Here is a 13,564-nt window from a genome sequence, read left to right as displayed (position 1 = left end):
AGCAAACTATGGGAAGTCCTGCAAAATATGGGCGTTGAAAATAATTTGATCAACTTTCTGGCCGACCTACACAACGACACCCGTGCAAATGTACGTTTCACAAGAGACTTGAAAGTAACAAGAGATTTTAAAATTAACCGGGGAGTCAGGCAGGGCTGTATTTTAGCACCTTTTCTTTTTAATCTATACATAAATGGACTCGAAGACCACTTGGTAAAAACGGACACGGATTACCCTCGTATTGGGAAAACAGGCGTGCCGGTCCTGCTGTACGCGGACGACGCCGTTCTTTTATCCAGAACCGCACTCGGACTCCAAAAATTATTGGATTCTTTTTATCAATTCATGTCCTCACGTGGCCTGAATATCAATAACTCCAAATCTTTTGTTATGACGGTTGGATTAACTCCCAAAAAACTATACCCCTTCTCAGTCAACGGGGAAAACATACCACTAACAAAAACATTTTCGTATTTAGGAGTACTGTTTGACCACAAACTTACATGGGGCCCTGCCATAACCAAAAAGAAAGGCGAAATATTAAGGACCAACACTGGAATAATGGATTTTGCTCGCAAATTGGGTAATACTCCAGTGTCCGCCATAATGAAGCTTTATCAGGCAAAAAGCGTTGCGGTGGCATGTTACGGAAGTGAACTGTGGGGGTTCTTACCAGCAGATGCCCTGGTGACTCTTGAAAACAACTTTCTGAAACAGGTCATGAGTTTGCCAAAGAGTACCGCTAACTTCTCTGTACATGAGGAACTGGGCACACCGTACCTAGGAGACAAAATCGCTGCAAACCCTCTGCTCTGCTGGTTAAACTGTTGGCGCAATATATCTATACCACTGACTCATAACATCCTTGCTGAAGCCCTTACTTGGGAAGGACAACTCAAGTTACCCTGGTTGAAATACATTAGAAACTGCTGTAAAGATCTGGGTAGATTGGACCTTTACCTAACACCCCAGAACACCACCAAGAAAGATGTTAATTTTGTAAAAAACACTTTCATACTGAAACGACATCTTGACAGGGAAGAAATTGAGTTAAAGAAGTCCAGCGTAAGGAGCCACACATTAACAAAGACCTGTGTGTTCTCTGAACCATATTTATCATGGAATATATCCAGATATGAGCGCTTCCTGCTAAGCAGATTCCGATTTGGTCTCTACCATCTGCTCCTAGCTGTGCCGAGTGGAGCCCATAGAGGTCAAGTGTTGCCAGCTTGCGGCTGCGACAATAAGTCTCCGCAAGACTTGGCTCACTTTTTATTCCTATGTTCTTATTATTCGAGTCCACGAAATATGTTTTTAAAACCTTTGCTTAAAAGCATGAATTTTGTACAAATTAAACCTGCAATCCTATACTTTCAAATGTTTCACGAAGATAGCACTTTTTTCACCTGCAAGTTTTTAAAAACAGCCTTGAAGTTTAGATTAAGTATGGAAGGATGATTCCAAGCTGAATTGTATTATAGATGTAATCTTGTCTTTACTAAGTACATTCACACTGGACTACTGTATCTTTTCTTTTTTTTTAAATTCCCTCCGAATTACCTATTTTTTAACGTGTTTGCTGAAAAATTTCCTTTCTATGAATGAATTGTATATTACTGTATTATGTGCTTTTATGACTGCTTTTCTGTCAGTTGAATAAAGAAATTTTGAATTGAATTGAAAGTCTTGCACTGCGATTCCGAGGACTTCTGCATTTTAATGTTGAATTTATTCAGCACGATACCACTGTCACCAGCACTGCACCCACACCGCGATTCCGAACATTGTAAACGTTAAGAAGGGTATGTTTTGACCGCTCTCCCAGATTCTTTTCTGATAATGTCCCTGTTTGTTGTTCTTTATTATTTCTCCAACAGGCGTCCTTAATTCAGGCATTTCTTATCACATAAGTCCTGAAGATGATCCCCTTTAATTTTTGAGCGAGGGATCGAAACGTCGACACCCATAAGTGGGCATACATGAAAATAATTTATATTTGTTGTTGTATGTGCCACTCTAGGCGATACTGTCATTATTGTTTATTCATAACAGTACCCTGTCTGCTCTTTCTTTTGCCTGAAACACCCTTTGTCACATTCTTCTATTTTTCCTTTTCCCTTCTAGTACAGCACAGGATTGTGTCTTGCTATTGTTTTAGTAATGCATCATAATCATTTACATTCTATGTATTGATAAATAAATTCCTTGCCCGGCTAGACAAGGAAGGCAAACCTATAGCAGCCTATTGTGATCTGTTTATTACCTTCTCAATCCCCTAAAAAGCTAAGAACCCTTGTTCTAAAAAATGTTATCTACAAGATTTCACTCAGTCACTTTTGGGCCCATGCTACGTCAAAACCCTGCGCCTGCTTGAAGCAGGCGTAAGGATTGACGCAGCATTGTAAGAATAGGGCGCCCCAGAGCCTTGCTAGAGCTGCGTGGTGCTTGCGACGTAACTCCAGCAATGCGCCACTTTTACAGCACAGATGCATCACGCATCTGTGTTGTTTTTGCCCCATGGTGCGCCGCATTGTAAATGCGGTGCATCCATGGTGGCTGAGGCATGGCGCACAATAACTGGCGCATCCCTGCTGATATGCAGGGATGCTCCAGTTATTGTAAATCTGCCTCTTCGTATTTCCTGTGTCATAGTTGCGCAAGCGTAACAGCATTTCTGGTATGATGATCACATTGGGGCAGTGGCTGCTTCTGTATGTGACGCCGTTTGTGGAGAGTCGTGTGCGGATTGATGTACCTGCCCCCCTTCACTAGTGGATCTGCTCCCCTCTCATGTCAGCACGCGTTACTCTGCTGTTCGCACTTTATCAATGCCCAAGCGCACACACATGCAGAAATACATGCAGTCATATTATGAGTGCATGTATTTCTGCATTTCACGAAGGGAGCTTTTGGATGAGTCTCATACATATATACGTACAGACATATATAGATATATATATATATACAAAAGCTCCCTCGTGAAATGCAGATTTTAGCTCAGAGGAGGAACTAAACAGACCCATCTGATGTCCTATCTTCGTAAGTGGGCACAGCTTCGAAGATGTCTCAGCGCCAAGAGATGGGCTCTTTCGGGACGTTTACACATTTTTCATTCTATTCATGTATTATTTCAAGTCACTCTTCTTAATGCACCTACAGAAAGAACGCACGAGAGAAGGGTTGACTCTAAAACCTTAAAATACAAAGGCCAGCGTAAATCCCCTGCAGTGCTGGACTAAAGCAGTTCCATTATGAATCATAAGCCATTTTAGCATGATGCATTCCCTTTGTCAGGGAACTAGTTACAGTCACCGAGGCATGGCTAAATTGTTGTGACATTTTCCCAGCCCTACTATTACCTGTCAGATGGGGAGAAATCAAGGCGTCAGTGCAGGCTTCTATATTGATGCGCTGACTGTTGATATTAATTGATGTAAATGGATCAGCTTGTCCATCAGCAGTAACAAGCACATCTGCTCGTTGTAACTCTCAGGAACCTGCCAGATCTCTTTAACATTCCGCTCCCTGTTGGTCTCAGGGCCTGGTAAAGTAATCACTTCTCTCTTCAGCAAATGTGATGAGTATTCTGTACGCGCCATGCTTGAAAAAAAAATGCTGATATGAAATATGTCCTATTATGTTATTTCATATTTTCTTTTTTTTTTGCCGGCCGTGGATTGAGTTCCATAAAGTAGGACACGGACAAATTACAAAACCCAGAACAAGCAGGCTCGGTAATAGTCTTATATAACAGCAAACACTCTGCGTCTGCTTCAATCCATCAAGTTCTTTACTCTTCTGAAATACAGCTGCCCCCTTCTCCTCGCTCCCTTCAAATGAAAAGTTTTCAGTAGGGAAATTGTAAATCGTCTCGCCAGGGGCAACAAAAGAAAGATAAAATCAAACAAGAGGATGTCAGACCGTGCTCATTTTAAAGAGTACATGATTGTGATGTTTCATTCGAATAATGATACATGTGCGCTATTAAGGACCTTTCTCTGTGGATGCTGCGCATTAAAATAACGAGATTGAGAGATAAACCACAAATAAGTAGGCACATAAAGATGGCATCGCCAAACAAAAGCAACTGCGAGAGAAATGTCGGAGCTCCCCTCCCCTTCCACTCTTTTGCATATGAGTTCGTTAAAATGAATACTTATCGATGTCGCAATCAGAATGTGGCTGTTTCCTTGCTTACGCCGGAAAGTGTCGTCGTCGAAATATTTTGCAGAGAGCCCTCCACGTGGCCCTGAATTCCAAGTGGAGATCTGCAATTGCCCTCGCAGTCGGCGGTGCGCGGAACATTTGTGCGTTCTCCACACTTTAGAGGAATGTTTACTGAGCAATGACGAATTTCTTTAGAAATAGAGAATTGAAAATGGAAGCATGACAAATGCATTTTCATTTCATGAATCAAAAATGACATCGAAACGCGGGAACACCCGGACACTGGGAGGCCAGAATGGGAGCAGACAGAGCTTTGTCCTGTGTCTAGTAAATAGGGTGAATATAATTACGAATATTATTGGTACAAATATGTGTGAATATCGTGTATTAAAAAATACGTTTTGGCGGAGAAATCTCCCCAACGATGACCATTTCGCATGACAGGATTCCCCCAGTTCGATAAAGCGTTGTTTTATGGGGCCCTGGGGTTTTAATAGCCTTATGAAGGGTTTACATTTAGACAAGATGGACATTACCTGATCGAAAGTTTACACACAGAAAATATGTCGAAGAGACCTCCGTGGAGCCAGGGTCTGATGTCTTGAGGAGGTCTAAAATGCAGCATTTAGACCAAAATACTGCTTATTGTTATGACGTGACTGAGAGGCGTTACAATTAACAAACCACCAGAGGGCATACACTCCAAGCAACTAGAAACCCTCATAATATTTCATGTTCTGTAAAGATGAGCTATACACAATAATATCTTTGGCTCTGAAGGTTCAAACAGTGTGTGCAGTAAGAGCCGTAGAAATATTCATACCGAATTTCAACAAAAAATGTAGTCCCACACTTTTAAGTATGTGCTCTCACAGTGAATTCTCTTTTCAGAAGAGTCCCAGTAAAAATGCTGAACTGGTGCAATTCTCTGGAGAAAAGACACCCACTTAAGACTGAACCTGCGATGCAAATAGAGGCATCCACCAACACACGCTGACCTACATCTCAAACAAAATGCCAAACCACTGCAGTTCCTAACATGCAAGGTAAATATGTCTGACAAACAAAATCTACTGCCAAGCAGAACGTGTCAACGCAACGATTTGCATGCTCACACTTCACGCGCACCGAGTCACATTTGCATAGACAGGTATCGGCGAGCTCAGACCGCTCAGCGGACATCTGATAACTTCAATGTTCACGAAAAGGTTTAGAAGTAAGGCGTGTGGAAAGCCCCATGTATCTTTAATGCAGACAACAAAGATAAACTTCATAAAATGCGATACTTGCAAACTAAATAAATTAATTTCAAAGATTGGTTCATGACAAAGGAGGCTCAGCACCAATCAATATAGTATGAGGTTCATCAACAATAGTAAAATAAGGTTCAGCATAAACCATAGCACAAGGTTCATTAAAAAGAATAACACACGGTTGAACACTAACCTTAGCATGAGGCTCATCACAAAGAATAACACAAGCTTCATGACTAACCATAGCATTCGGTTCTTCACAAAGAATAACACAAGGTTCAACACTAAACATAGCATGAGGCTCATCGAAAAGAATAACACAGGGCTCAACATAAACCATAGCACAAGGTTCATTAAAAAGAATAACACAAGGTTCAACACTAACCATAGCGGGACATCATCAACACCGCCTTCGACACCGCTACCTTGCCGGAGAGCTGGAAGCACGCCGAACTCAGCGCTCTACTCAAGAAGCCATCGGCTGACCCCACCGACCTCAAAAACTACCGCCCCATCTCGCTGCTCCCGTTTCCTGCAAAAGTCATCGAGAAGACCGTCAACAGGCAGCTGGCCGCCTTCCTCAATACGAACGGATCCCTCGACCCCTCGCAGTCTGGCTTCCGGGCCAACCACAGCACCGAGACAGCCCTGATCGCAGCCACCGATGACATCCGAGCGCTGCTTGACAACGGAGAAACAGCGGCCCTCATCCTCCTCGACCTCTCCGCGGCCTTCCACACTGTCTGCCACCGTACCCTAGTACAACGCCTCAGCAACGTCGGAGTCCAGGAGAAGGCACTGGAGTGGATCATCTCCTTCCTCGCCGGAAGGACACAGAGAGTCCGCCTCCCTCGGTTCAGATCTGAAGCCACCGAAGTCATCTGCGGCGTCCCTCAAGGCTCCTCGCTCAGTCCAACCCTCTTCAACATCTACATGAGCCCCCTCGCAGACATCGCACGCCAGCACAACCTCAACATCATCTCCTACGCCGACGACACCCAGCTGATCCTCTCCCTTACCAACGACCCCGCCACCGCCAGAGCCAACCTTCACGAAGGGATGAAAGAGGTAGCCGAATGGATGAAGAACAGCCGCCTGAAACTGAACTCAGATAAGACGGAAGTCCTCATCCTGGGATCCTCACCTGCCGCCTGGGACGACTCCTGGTGGCCCCCCGCCCCAGGCAGCGCACCCAAACCAACAGACCACGCACGTAACCTGGGCTTCATCCTGGACTCCTCCCTCTCCATGACCAGACAAGTCAACGCCGTCTCCTCGTCGTGCTTCAACATCCTGCGCATGCTACGTAAGATCTTCTGGTGGATCCCCACCGAGACCAGGAAGACGGTCACCCAGGCCCTCGTCACCAGCCGTCTGGACTACGGCAATACCCTCTATGCCGGAACCACCGCCAAACTCCAGAAGAGACTCCAGCGGATCCAGAACGCCTCAGCACGACTCATCCTGGACATCCCCCGTCGCAGCCACATCTCCGGACGCCTGAGAGACCTGCACTGGCTCCCGGTCAACAAGAGAATCACCTTCCGTCTCCTCACCCACGCACACAAAGCCCTACACAGCCAAGGCCCAGGATACCTCAACAGCCGCCTCAACTTCTACGCTCCCAAACGCCAGCTTCGATCGACCAGCCACGCCCTCACCGCCGTCCCCCGCATCCGTAGAGCCACCACAGGGGGACGGTCCTTCTCCTACCTCGCCGCCAAGACATGGAACTCCCTCCCCACCCACCTCTGCCTGACCCAGGACCACCTCGCCTTCAGGAAGCAACTCAAGACCTGGTTTTTCGAGCAGTAGCAGATCCCTCTCCCCCAGCGCCTTGAGACCCTCTGGGTAAGTAGTGCGCTATATAAATGCGATGATTGATTGATAGCATTCGGTTCATCACAAAGAATAACACAAGGTTCATGACTAACCATAGCATGAGGCTCATCGCAAAGAATAACACAAGGCTCAACATTAACCATAGCACAAGGTTCACTAAAAAGAATAACACAAGGTTCAACACTAACCATCGCATTCAGTTCATCACAAAGAATAACACAAGGTTCAACATTAACCATAGCATGAGGCTCATCATAAAGAATAACACAAGGTTCAACACTAACCATAGCATGAGGCTCATTACAAAGAATAACATACGGTTCAACATAAACTATAACATGAGGTTCATCACAAAGAATAACACACGGTTCAACACTAACCATAGTATGAGGCTCATCGTAAAGAATAACACAAGGTTCAACACAAACCATAGCACAAGTTTCATTAAAAAGAATAACACAAGGTTCAACACTAACTATAGCATGAGGTTCATCACAAAGAATAACACAAGGTTCAAAACTAACTATAGCATGAGGTTGATCATAAGGAATAACAGGAGGTTAAGAAAAAAATAGCACAAGGTTCATGACAAAGAATAACATGAGGTTCTAACCAAACCATAGCACAATGTTCATCAAAACGAACAACACAAGGTTCAACACTAACCATAGCATGAGGTTCATCACAAACAATAACACAAGTTTCAACACTAACCAGAGCATGAGGCTCATCACAAAGAATAACAAAAGGTTTCACACTAACCATGGCATGAGGTTCATCACAAAGAATAACATGAAGTTCAACAAACCATAGCATGAAGTTGATCACAAAGAATAACAGGAGGAAAAAACAAAATAGCACGAGGTTCATGACAAAAAATAACATGAGGTTTTAACCAAACCATAGCATGAGGTTAATCAAAAATATTTACAGGAGGTTCAACACAAACCATAGCATGAGGATCATCACAAATATTAACATATGGTTCAACACAAACCATAGCACAAGGTTAATCAAAGAGAATAACATGTGGTTAAGCACAAACCGTAACATGAGGTTCACCAGAAAGAATAACATTAGGTTACACAAAAACCATAGCATAAGGTTCATCACAAACCATCACATCATAAGACTCATGACAAACCATCATAGCATGAGGCTCGGCATGAAACCATCAAATTATTAGGGTCATCACAAAGCATAGCATGAAGTTCAACACAAAGTATAGCATATTATTTAGCACAGCTACTAATCCGTCACAGCATTCTGGTACTTGTAGTTTTAAAGGTTCTGACCCTAATACTGTTCAAGAGGGGTAGAAGTCCATCCCTAGACCTATAAAGGTCTGTTAAATTTATTCACTTGTGGACCTTATAATAAAAATATGTATTCTGGAGAAATGAAATACTTATGCATGGGGGATAGAAAACATTTCCAGGGCATGGTACAGCACGGACAGAAGCAAATTAAAAAGTATATGCTTTAAGCTAGTGTGCAGAAAGGTAGAACAGTAAACAAGATCAAAAGAAGAAGAAGAAACACATGGCAAGTGGATACAAAAATCTACAGCCCCAGGAAAATCATGTTCAGTGTTTTTGCTGTTCTGGCTTTTCAACTTTGAATGATTTGCTGCATTTTGTGATGTGTTTCTAACAGCCTTAAACGAGAAAGTGACAATGTCAGGGACATTTGTTAACTGGTTGTCTTTTAGCTTGGCAATTGAATTTTTATGTTTAATTTGAAAAATTAATTTCTTATAAACCGGATAAACAAGGCAGAAAATTCCTCCAAGGAACTTTATCAAATCTTGAAGGAATTTACTACCCCTAGCAACCAGCCATCCATCCCTAATTCTCAAGATTGGACTGACTCCCTTTCTAAATTTTTGGAGGTAAAAATTACAGCCATTCATCAGTCTTTCTCATCACAATATAATAACATTCATTCCGAAGATGTGCCCTGCACGTCCTCTGACCCCCCCATATTTTGAATGAATTTGTCAAATGTGACACTAAGTCAAATACAATTGTCATGCAGAAGATAAAATCTGGCTCTCCCACTGACTCTGTACCTCCAACATTCTTCTCCACTATCGCCCCGGTATTATGGGAGTTTAATTGGTATATTTAATAAATCACTCTCAGAGGCGGATTTCCCTATAATGCGGAAAGCAGCCAGAGTGAGACCGATTTTAAAGAAACCCTCTGCCAATCCAAAACTTCTTCTAAGATATTGTCCAATTTCCCTTCTTCCTTATTTTGGGAAATTGTTGGAATCCTTCATGAACAAACAGCTTGATGACCACCTTGAGAGCCATGGACTGTTAAACTCTCATAGTCCGGTTTCAGGGCGGCGCACAGTACAGGGACAGCATTGGTCGAGGTTACTGATAACATATGACTGGCCTTGGATAAACATCAGTCAGTCATCCTTGTCCTGCTCGACCTGTCTGCCGCCTCTGACACCATCTCCCATAGTATTTTAGAACATCGGCTCAGGGAGATAGGTGTCAGAGGAAATGCTCTTAAATGGTTCAAAAGCTACCTATTGAACTGTGTAACTAATGTCCAGATGGGCAATAGCATTTCATGTGAGAGACCTGTCAGGATGGGAGTGCCACAGGGATCTATCTTGAGCCAGACACTTTTTAACCTGTACATGACTCCATTGGCTAGAGTGATTAGAGCCTATGGATTTGATGTCATATCTTACGCAGATGACACGCAGATCCTGATCCCCATAGGCCCGGACCCTTCTGAAACTAAGCAGCTTTTCAAAAATTGCATGTCTCATGTTGACAGGTGGATGAGACCCAACCACCTCCAATTGAATGGCGGCAAGTCAGAGATCATGCTCTTTGGCAAGGCTCTGGAACATTGGGCACACAACTGGTGGCCACCCAACCTAGGCCCCTGCCCAACCTCCAAGGAAATGATTTGTAACCTTGGTTTCTACATGGGCAATCAAATGTCCATGAAAAGCCAAATAAATCATGTCATCGGCACCTGCTTCGGTGTAATGTGCAGTTTGTGGAAGGTTTTCAAATGGATTCCTACCGAGGCTACGAAACCATTAATCCAGGGATTAATTATAAATAGAATGGACTACGGCACTGCCCTACTGCTTTCAATAACTGAAAACCTCCTAAACAGACTCCAATTTTTGGGGAACACTGCTGCTAGGCTAATCCTAGACCTTCCGCACAGATCTTCCTCTGCTTCATGTTTAAGAGCTCTACACTGGCTCCCAATGAGAAAGCATATTCTCTTTAAAACCCTCTGTTTGACACATATGCACATGTACAGAAACGGTCCGAGATACTGGTCAAAAAATATATGTTGGTATCAGCCACGTAGGATGCCCAGATCCAGTAATGAATCACTGCTTACCTCCCTCAGAATTCACACCGCAAGAAAAGGTGGTAGGTCTTTTTCTTTTCTCGCACCAGCATCCTGGATTAAAAGGCCCTCAAACTTACAAGAAGTTGAAGTCATGGCTATTCGATAACTAAGCTAGCATTTATATCAGAGCCGTCTGCAAGCTCCATGAGACTTTATGAGTGATGTGTGCGCTATACAAATGTCCCTGATTTGATTTGATTAATCAGTAATGTGTAGAGAAAGCTGAGAGTTTATAGCATGTAATAGTAGTTCCCATCTGTACAAGAATGTGTCCAGAGGCAGTCTATAGGCATCAATAAGGTACAAATGGACAGGGGTATAGAAGGATGGTAGTTCCATGCCATAGAGGTGTTGGCAATCAACTGTCTCCATACTTTGTACATGACCATTGTTGGAAGGATGGTACTATGGTGACTGAAGAAGACAATAGTTGGTATGCTAAATGAGACATTAAACAGAGTGTCTTCTAGGTGAACCTGGTTCATTTCCTGTCCTATATTTAGGTATTTGGAATTTGAAAAGTGTGCATGTGCCGATGGTTAAAGTAATATGCTATTTTGATCTTAAAGTGCTGGTGAATAGGAAATGATTTGCATGAAATGTCTGAGGTAGTGGATGTCTTGAACCCAAGATCACCTTTGTCTCAGGGGATCCTTTCAGTACATTACTTTGAAGATTTCACCAGTGACTGACACCTAGTGATAGTTTGAAGAGCTGCAAGTATTTGATGTGGGTGTTGAATAGTTGCTACACTCTAAGGGTTGTGGTTGATCTATATAAATGACTCTGCCTTGTTTGTAACTGGCTCTTTATTGTGTCATGTTTTAATATATCTCAGTTTGTCTAATTGTACAATAGAAATTTATTTTATCCTAGGGAAGCAGACTAATGTACATACAAAATATATGCTTCGAGCCCAATGTCGAGGGCTACACCTGTTGTGAAGGGACATGAAAACAAGTTATAGATCCAAGCCGCAGGCAAAGGCCTCTAATTAAGGAGAAGCTCTTTACCGTATGGTACCAAGGTAGAAGGCCTACAAGGCTAGGAGAATATTCCACCCACTGTTCTTGTATTTTTTTTATTTATGAGGTACTTGTAATGTGTTGTCTTAGGTTAGAGTTGATGAATAGGATGCATTTACCCCTGCTATGCTGTTATATTTTTTGAGTAATTAATGGACCTGAGTACAATTGGTGGTTTTCCTGTGGCTAGCAGTTTTTTAGCGGTTTGTTACACATAAAAACCATCAGTTTTCAGAGGTCAGGAATTCTCTTTCATAAAGTGTTCATCAAGAGGTAGACTTTTGTGCAAAATAGGATTTAGGGCCAGGCCATTGAATAGACGCTTTTATGGCATAGGTTAAACAATATATTGATTTGCAAAGTCACATGTTAGAAGTTGTTGGTCAGTGTTCTGAGCAATCTATATATGTTGTACGAGTTGGTCAATGTGGCATCATACATTGCGTGCATGTGTGTGGGCATGTTCATTCAAAGGAACATTATAGTTATGTTCAAAACTTAAATTAATGTTGAAATTCCCTTTTCCAGTTACATTACACCTTGCAGTAATAGTTCCTGACTACATTATATTTGACATTATTTTAAAGCCATTTGTGGTGGATCCGGTTATGGCCATTCTAGTTGGGCTGAAAAAAAACATTTACAAGTAAAGATCCTCCAATTCATGAAGGGTAATGTGGAAAATATTTTCATTCAGTGCAAGTGACATGTCATGGTCTTCGATGTTTTATATTTTCTTTCAGCACACTCATTTATCTAATTACAAATAACTAACTAATAAACCATCTCTGGTCTATCGCACATGTAACCCACCACCTTGGTGCAAGAAAAATCACATTATCCTAGCCCAATTTGAATACATAAGCGCAAAAGTAAATCCTTGAAAATGTAGCAATTATTTGCAGTATTCAAAGACACACTTTAGTCTCCCAATTTAGGTTGTTATATTTAGAACCAAGAAGAGGACCTCTGCTTAAGGAATTAATCCTCTAGGTTTTCTTTTTAGTATATTTTATTCTCTTCCGTTGAGAACATCTACACATTTTAAGCACATTGGTCTCCCCTTTGATTGTGTCATAAGGAAAATAATCTAATGGTGCCATACCCATACACTTGTGCTTACGAGTGAAGGAAGGCAAATTCTCTTTTATTTAAGTTTTGATCAACTGTTTACCTGAACAGTTCCCATTTTCGTATTTGTTTCAGAAGAATGATAACCTACTGAAAGATGATGAGTCAAAGACCTGTATATCTTTACATATCTTCCTCAGCATGTCCCATTCAGTTGCTGGCACTGTGGCAAAGTGAAGGAATTCTCAGGAATATTCATTACAGAGGAAAGACTGTACTATCTCCAAAGGTAATAGTATCCCCAGTGTTTTACATGGGAGGGAAATAATACATTCTACAGAGTATTCAATATAGTTATAATTTTTTAAAGATCTTTTTTTCAGTCATGAGCCTAAACTTCTGTAAGTGTACATTCTGAAGGCATAAATGAATTTGTTGAGAGTGTAACATTTCTACATAGGCTTTTATTTGTTTGCAATAAGGCAATAACATTTTAGATTATAACACTGCATAAATATTCGATTCAAGAGCCGAACTTTTATTTGAATAGTTAATTAAAACCATAACAAATAAACATCTCACGAGTAAAAGAAAACAGCCGTTAAAATCAGGAACACATTATAAAAGGGCAGGCAGAGCAAGATAAAGTGTCAATTGCAAAGCATCATTTTTTTGTTAACTGACAAAATATATCACCTTCATTATGGCATTAGAAAAAAGTGCAAGATACAAAAAGTAATTAACGGAATGTCCCAAAATTACTTTTAATGCCATCACTTGGATTCAAGGAAAAACTACACAGGGT

This window comes from Lissotriton vulgaris, chromosome 4_1 (genome assembly GCF_964263255.1).
Source record: "Lissotriton vulgaris chromosome 4_1, aLisVul1.2, whole genome shotgun sequence".
In the NCBI taxonomy this organism is placed as follows: domain Eukaryota; kingdom Metazoa; phylum Chordata; class Amphibia; order Caudata; family Salamandridae; genus Lissotriton; species Lissotriton vulgaris.
Note: the sequence above shows the minus strand (reverse complement) of the source record.